This window comes from Bos javanicus, chromosome 18 (genome assembly GCF_032452875.1).
Source record: "Bos javanicus breed banteng chromosome 18, ARS-OSU_banteng_1.0, whole genome shotgun sequence".
Classification (NCBI taxonomy): Eukaryota; Metazoa; Chordata; class Mammalia; order Artiodactyla; family Bovidae; genus Bos; species Bos javanicus.
In genome coordinates this window covers 37,660,382-37,667,918 of record NC_083885.1, presented here as the reverse complement: position 1 = coordinate 37,667,918, position 7,537 = coordinate 37,660,382, and the positions used below count along the sequence as shown (strand labels likewise).

At 38.0% G+C, this 7,537-nt stretch overlaps 1 pseudogene; it reads left to right on the top strand.

The window, feature by feature from the left end:
- Window positions 1–3,656: 3,656 nt before the first annotated feature.
- LOC133229856 (large ribosomal subunit protein uL30-like) lies at window positions 3,657–5,152 on the top strand (annotated as a pseudogene).
- Window positions 5,153–7,537: the final 2,385 nt, after the last annotated feature.

Here is a 7,537-nt window from a genome sequence, read left to right as displayed (position 1 = left end):
CTCCCCCCCGCAAACAAAAAGTGTGAGTCTCAGTGGACAGTTTATTTACATCACATAAATATCCAGTGTATGACACAGGAGAAAGACAACAGTTCCTTTTAAGAAATTTGAACCTGGAAGTTAAGGAGAGTGGGCAAGTACCCAAAGACATCCAAATGCCATACAGTTTCCTCCTCTTTCTGAAAGCTGGCATCCGGTTCCCAACTGCACTCTTCCCAAGAGGCCCACTCCATGCACAAAGCCTCATTCATGCTAATAAGTCTCTTTATTGGTTCAACAAAACAGAAAGAACTTGAAAGCTTGATCTTAATATTTTCAGCCATATATTTTTTTTTGAAACAGAGAAAGCAACCATCAGGTAGTAGGGAGCTCAGGGACAAACCTCCATGGCCACCATTTTTATTTCATGACAGCAGAATAAGCAAAGGAATTCTGAGAAACATGACACAAGGCTGTGAGCTCTACACAAGGCTCAATGGAGGCCCTGGACTCTCTCCATAGGTGTCGCTGTGGCCCTGTCCAGGGCTTAGTGGAATGTTGCCTATCTTTGAGAGAAAGGCAGCTAGGGAAGAAGAGTGAATACTTGAAAATTAATGATGTCAGTCTGTCTTCATATATCAAGCTAATTTGAAAGGGCTTTAATTTTCTTAAAGGATAAAAAAAGGTTTCTTTGCTAGATTAAACTTGCAATTGTCATTCATATATTGTTTATAAGGTAGTCATCTCTTTGCTCTGTATTTTTTTGTTTTTGATTTTGTATACTAGTTAGCAGTGAAGACTTGTCTGCGTGTATCAGAAGGAATAAAGAGAGAAACGTCCTTAACTGTCAGTTTTAATAAGAGGAGTCAACATGCCTCTATTCAGGTTAAATATTGTCCTGTCACATTTCAATAGAGTCAACAGATTTTTTTTAAAGAAAAGTCAAAAGCACTGTGTATGCAAAAAACCCTCCCTGTCATAGAATGTCAAAGCCCTTCTTTATCTGGGGGAGGGGCGTGGAGGTAGGACAGAAAAATCTTTTGTAAAATGTGAAAAATTACCACTCATAATTGGCGCTGACATAAAAAAGGGGTTTTTTTTTTGTTAGAAAAACAAAGAAAATCTCTAATTTAATAATCACCTGCAAAGTGTTATTGTGATGGGAACAAAAAACACAATCAAAGTCATCTTTTTAAAGTAACTATAGTGTTTTTAAGCAATCACTGCACTTTACAGCAGCTCATACACATAAACCAATGATGTTCAAGAGTGGAAAAAAAGCTACTCCAAACTCCTCAAGGAAAGTTTTTGAATAACCAGTGACAGGCTACAATAAGGAAATGTAAATGTTCAAAATAAAGCCAAGCAAGATTGTTTTAACCTGAAACCTGTTCTTGTAAGCAGGAATCATTTAGGCTTAAGTTGCAAGAGAAAACCCCTTCCTCACAGGAGGCCTACCAGGGTTAAAGGTACCCCTTTTGGACGGATGCGCTAGGCAGAGCCGGCACTATTTTATGCCTGTGTCCCTGTGTGTTCAGTCGTGTCCGACTCTTTGGGACCCCAAGGACTATAGCCCGACAGGCTCGTCTGTCCGTGGAATTTTTCAGGCAAGACTATTGGAGTGGGTTAGGAGAGGATAACAACTAGTAAAATAAGCTAGCAGAATAAAGCCATTTCTCTGTTTCAAATGCCTGCTGATTTGTTAAAAATGTGAACCCTAGCTGGAGTTTTCAGGATTTGATATATTTTTTTTTATTTCCTGCAGAAACTATAATTTTAGAAATTATTCTAACTCTGAACAAATATTTCCATTTAATAACAAGCATCTCTACCAGTTAGGTCAGGGTAAAACACTGTATGCAGCCTTCTAGACTATGTAATATTCAGAATAATCTCAAGTTTGATAATATCAAACCAAATGGGTTCCACTCTCCTAAAGATGACTAAGAAGACTAACACAATTTCAACACTAACTTATGGTTTCACTACAACCTAGTTTTCCTTAGAACAGTCTCTTTACCAACCAAGGAAGATTAGAGTTGAGAACATCTATAGGGTTGGCCAAACTGTTCATTCAAGTTTTTCTATACAATGTAATGGAAAAACCAGAACAAACTTCTTGGTCAACCAAATACATCAAGTTCTCTAACTTAGCAATAAAATAAGCACATAGACAAACAAATTTTGCCTTCAGGTTAGGTGACCACATATTCTGATTTGCCCAGGACAATCCCAGGTTGCTGCTGTTACCCATTTGTTTTAGAATTTGTTTTAGATTTTTGTCTTATTAATGAAGTATCATTAGTCAAAACTGCATTAAAAAAAAAATCCAAGGTGGTTCTAGTAGAACTGTACTTTGTACTTCCAACTTCTGCCATATATTTTTTTTTAACTTGTAGATGAAATGCACGTGCAATAATAGAATTCTCACACTAGCTCATGGCTACATCTGAAAGATGACCACTCCTAGTCCATCTCTCTCTCCCAGACCCTTCCCAGGGGCAATTCATTCCTCTTTTTCAAGGACAACTTGCAGGGTACTCATTGATAAAATAAACACTTAGGAAGATCTAACCCCTCTGGTTTATGGTAGTGAGAGAAGTATCTGTCACTACTGTCTTTGCTGGATTCTTACATGCCACAGTCCATGACTGTAAGATGTACAAAGGCAGTGAAATCAGCAGGAAAACTGGAAAATTATAGCAGTCCTGTTATGGATCCTATAAGAGTAGCCTGTGTGCTTTGACTATTGAGTTTCCTCCTTCAGTGTATGGTGAGAACATATAACTACATATTTATTTGTTTAAGTATTTGAAAATACTTTTCTATTCTTCTGGAGAAGGAAATGGCAATCCACTCCAGTACTATTGCCTGGAAAATCCCATAGACAGAAGACCCTGGTAGGCTACAGTCTATGGGGTCGCAAAGAGTCCGACATGACTGAGCGACTTCACTTTCACTTTTCTCTTTTTCAATAAACTCTTAAGCCAGCAGTAAGTTAAAAACCACAAAAGATACATATTTAAAGACAACCTAAAGTTTGAATTTCTGCTTCTTAAAAAAGCTCATGAGAGCTTATAACTTTCACAATGTATGTGTTAACATTTACCATCCACCATGCAGGGATCATAGTGGTATCACTGATCACAAGTAAAGCAAAAAACAAAACTGCTAATGAAGTACTGTATTCTTTTTTTTTTTAAATTTTATTTTATTTTTAAACTTTACAATATTGTATTAGTTTTATTCTACTTACAACATGAGGGGTTATTCAAAGAACACTATTCCAAATAATGATGATAAAGTCTGTAAAGCTATAGAAAGTGCAGTTGCATACCACTCTACCAACCATGGCTTTTCATTTACATCAAATGACTCATTTTTAATTTCACTCATATGAGATTTTAGTTGAAATAGTTGTTAATTTACATTTCATATACTCAAAATACAGTAATTGAAGTACAAAGACTTTTTGACTAAACCAAAATTAACTTTTAAAAAAAACTTTACAATGACTATGATTTTTCTTTCTTTGCTGTTCATCATTATTGTCAGTTGGGTTTTAGATTTGAAATTTTGAAGAACTACCTTAAAAATCAACCTATTTGGCCTCTTTCCTGGCTGGAACCATGCAGGCTGAAGAAGAGAAGAAAGAGGCGTCTCCTGTGCCAGAAACAGCAGAAGGATTTCACAGAGCACCTGAGATCAAGCATCTGAGCAGAAGTTTGCCCCAAAGATGCTTCAAAAGGCAAGGAGGAAGCTTATCCATGAAAAAGCTAAGCATTATCACAAGGAATATAGGCAGATATACAGAACTGAGAATTCAGGATGGCAAGAAAAGTTAGCAACTTCTATGTGTCTGGAGAACCCAAATTGGCATTTGTCATCAGGATCAGAGCTATCAGTGGTCTGATCCCAAAGGTCTGAAAAGGTTGCGGCTTCTCTGCCTCTGTCAGATTTTCAGTGGCACCTTTTTAAAGTTCAACAAGGCTTCAATTAACATGCTGAGAACTGTGGAGCTACACATTGCATTCAGATTCAGATTCAGATCAGTCACTCAGTCATGTCCGACTCTTTGCGACCCCATGAATCGCAGCACGCCAGGCCTCCCTGTCCATCACCAACTCCCGGAGTTCACTCAGACTCACGTCTATTGGGTCAGTGATGCCATCCAGCCATCTCATCCTCTGCCGTCCCCTTCTCCTCTTGCCCCCAATCCCTCACAGCATCAGAGTCTTTTCCAATGAGTCAACTCTTAACATGAGGTGGCCAAAGTACTGGAGTTTCAGCTTTAGCCTCATTCCTTCCAAAGAAATCCCGGGGCTGATCTCCTTCAGAATGGACTGGTTGGATCTCCTTGCAGTCCAAGGGACTCTCAAGAGTCTTCTCCAACACCACAGCTCAAAAGCATCAATTCTTCGGTGCTCAGCCTTCTTCACAGTCCAACTCTCACATCCATACATGATCACAGGAAAAACCATAGCCTTGACTAGACGGACCTTTGTTGGCAAAGGAATGTCTCTGCTTTTGAATATGCTATCTAGGTTGGTCATAACTTTCCTTCCAAGGAGTAAGCGTCTTTTAATTTCATGGCTGCAGTCACCATCTGTAGTGATTTTGGAGCCCAGAAAAATAAAGTCTGACACTGTTTCCACAGTTTCCCCATCTATTTCCCATGAAGTGATGGGACCGGATGTCATGATCTTCGTTTTCTGAATGTTGAGTTTTAAGCCAACTTTTTCACTCTCCACTTTCACTTTCATCAAGAGGCTTTTGAGTTCCTCTTCACTTTCTGCCATAAGGGTGGTGTTATCTGCATATCTGAGGTTATTGATATTTCTCCCGGCAATCTTGATTCCAGCTTGTACCTGAAGTCAGTAAATGAACTGGTCTACAAGCATGGTTATGGCAAAATCAACAAGAAGTGAACTGCCCTGACATAACACGTTGACTGTTTGATCTCAGTAAATATGGCATCCTCTGCACAGAGGATCGGATTCATGAGATCTAAACTGCTGGAAAATGTTTCAAAGAAGCAAACAACTTCCTGTGGCTTTTCACATTATATTCTCCACAAAGTGGAGTGAAGAGAAAGATCACTCATTTTGTAAAAGATGGAGATGTTGGCAACAGGGAAGATCAGATCAACAGCCTTATTAGAAGGAAGAACTGAAGTATCTACCATGATTATTTTTATAACCTGGTCAGTTCATAAACAGTGACTGCTTTCAAATTGAAAAAAAAAAAACAAAAACCTATTTGCTTTACAATGGTATTAATTTTGTAAATAAATGAGTTCTCTAGATTTTGATTACATTTTGTTCAAAATCACTTAGAAAATTTTAATCAAGTAGAGAACAAATGAATACTTAAAAAAACCAACTGTAGTATGAAGAATTCAGTGAATTACAATTACTGGAAATAAAATTTACATGTAAGAACACATTAAATTTATCCCCCAATAAGAAGAAGGAAGTTTAAACATATTAAATGATGAGAGCACAAATAATGTGAAAGATTTTAAACTTTGAGATTCTAAAAATATGCTTTAAAATATCTCAAACAATTTTGATGGAGATCTTTAAAAATCACGTTAAGTTATGATTTTAGTGGTATAAAATTGAGAAAACCTATGATTTTGAGGCATCTTAATTTGGCAAAACATTAAAAGAATTACAAGGATACAGATAACTTGATGAGTTTAACCTTACAAAATTTTTATCACAAAAAGTTTGCCTGAATTAAAGCCATAATACCTGTGAAAATATTTTGGCTGAAACGAGATTATCAGATACTTTAGCATTTGTAGAGAGTAATTTTTCATGTAAAAGTACCATGGCTTACAAAGATCAGTAAATTAAATGTATCAACAGTTTCTAACAAAAGAAAAATGCAACTTGGAAAGTTGCAAAGTGCTGTCACTAAACAGTGACACCTGGCAATTTGCCAAGAAACAAGTCTCCTGGAAAGGTGCCTTTCTCCAAAGTGTGAGTTCCCATTTACATATCTGAGTGCTCAGAGATGATCTCTTTTGAGTCATGTCATCAAGTGACTGCGCTGCGTCACCTTAGCCAAGAAAGAACTATGGTTGCTTTCCAGCATACCTTGCCTGCACAGTTTCAAATTAGCACTGCCCACAAGTGACATTTTGTGCAATATTTGGAAGGCAGAAGTGAAGTACAGCCTTTTTTTTTATGCTCTGAAGTTCGGGGCATGTGGCTGGGTACAGGCCCAATGACAGCTTATATACACTATCAGGGATCCGCTGGCTCACCCAGGTGATGTGCAGCAGCACTTGGACCCACAGTTTCTCCAGCTCCTGCTGGATCTGCTCCTTCAACTTTTCAGTCTTTGGCCAGGTACATGCATGGTTCCTTGGTGAAGGGCACCATCTTCTCTTTCCAGTCATCCAGTCTCTCTGAGATTGGAAATGGAATCCCTATATATATCTGACCAGTTTCTGCTCATGTATTCAGCTATTCTCATGAGTTTCTGGTTCAGTCTCTCTCGTCTATTTCAAGCTTTTTTCCCCAACTGCTGATCTGACTGACAACTTCAATTCCAATACTGGATGCTGAGGTAAGAGCCTACAAGGTCCAATCTATCAGCTCCCACAATTATGTGAGGCCTAAACCCTATAATAAATCCTTTGTTCTAATCACTCAAGATGGTTTGTGTCTCTGATTGAACCTTGACATATCATCCCAATTCTTCAAAACCAGGTGGTTCCTTAGATCTTATAAGCCACCTGCCAGATACAAACACTGAATTTCATAGCCACTTCAATGTTTATGAAATTGCTTTCAAACGGTATCTGGTAAATTGAAGTAAAAATGACTGAAGGAAACAGAAAGGAAAACCAGAAAATGCACTGCTTTTTCCTTCAGAAAGAGGAAACTTCATTCCTCCATGGAGAATAAAGCCCAAAGAGAGAGGTCATTGTCTCCCTTGTAGGCACCTGATCAGATGCCAATTCATTCCTCCGTGTGAGAACCTTTCACTGCATTTCACCTTTCTACATTTCATCAGGCACTCCATTCATTTAATGGTATATTCTGACAAAATTAGAAGACATGGTCTTCACTAGTACGTACTGGACCCAAACAGTGGTGTTACTGCAGATCGTAAAGAATAATGTAAATTGGGACTTGTAAGAGATCTGGTATTTGTGGCAATGTAGCAGTGTATATGCTTTATTCATTGTCAGTTCTGCCTTATCCCCCATCATGGGGAAAAAAGGAAAGGGTAAGCAGGCACAGTAAGATAGTGATGCAGCCAGCTATTTCTATGGCGTCCATGAGTCCAGTTTGGATAATGGATAAATTTGTCTGACAAATATAACACAAGAAAAACAATTTAACCTGGTCCCCAAGTTCTTTCTTATTTTTAGTCATCCTTAAAGGGATTAAGACAAACACCCCAATTCTCAGCTGCCTTGAAGTTAAGAAAATGCCTGGGCATTTTACCAGCATGAGGAGTAACATCAATGCCATTTATAAAAGGATTAATAATTAAAAATCTTTCCCCAGAAAACGAATACCATACAAAAGCTATTCAA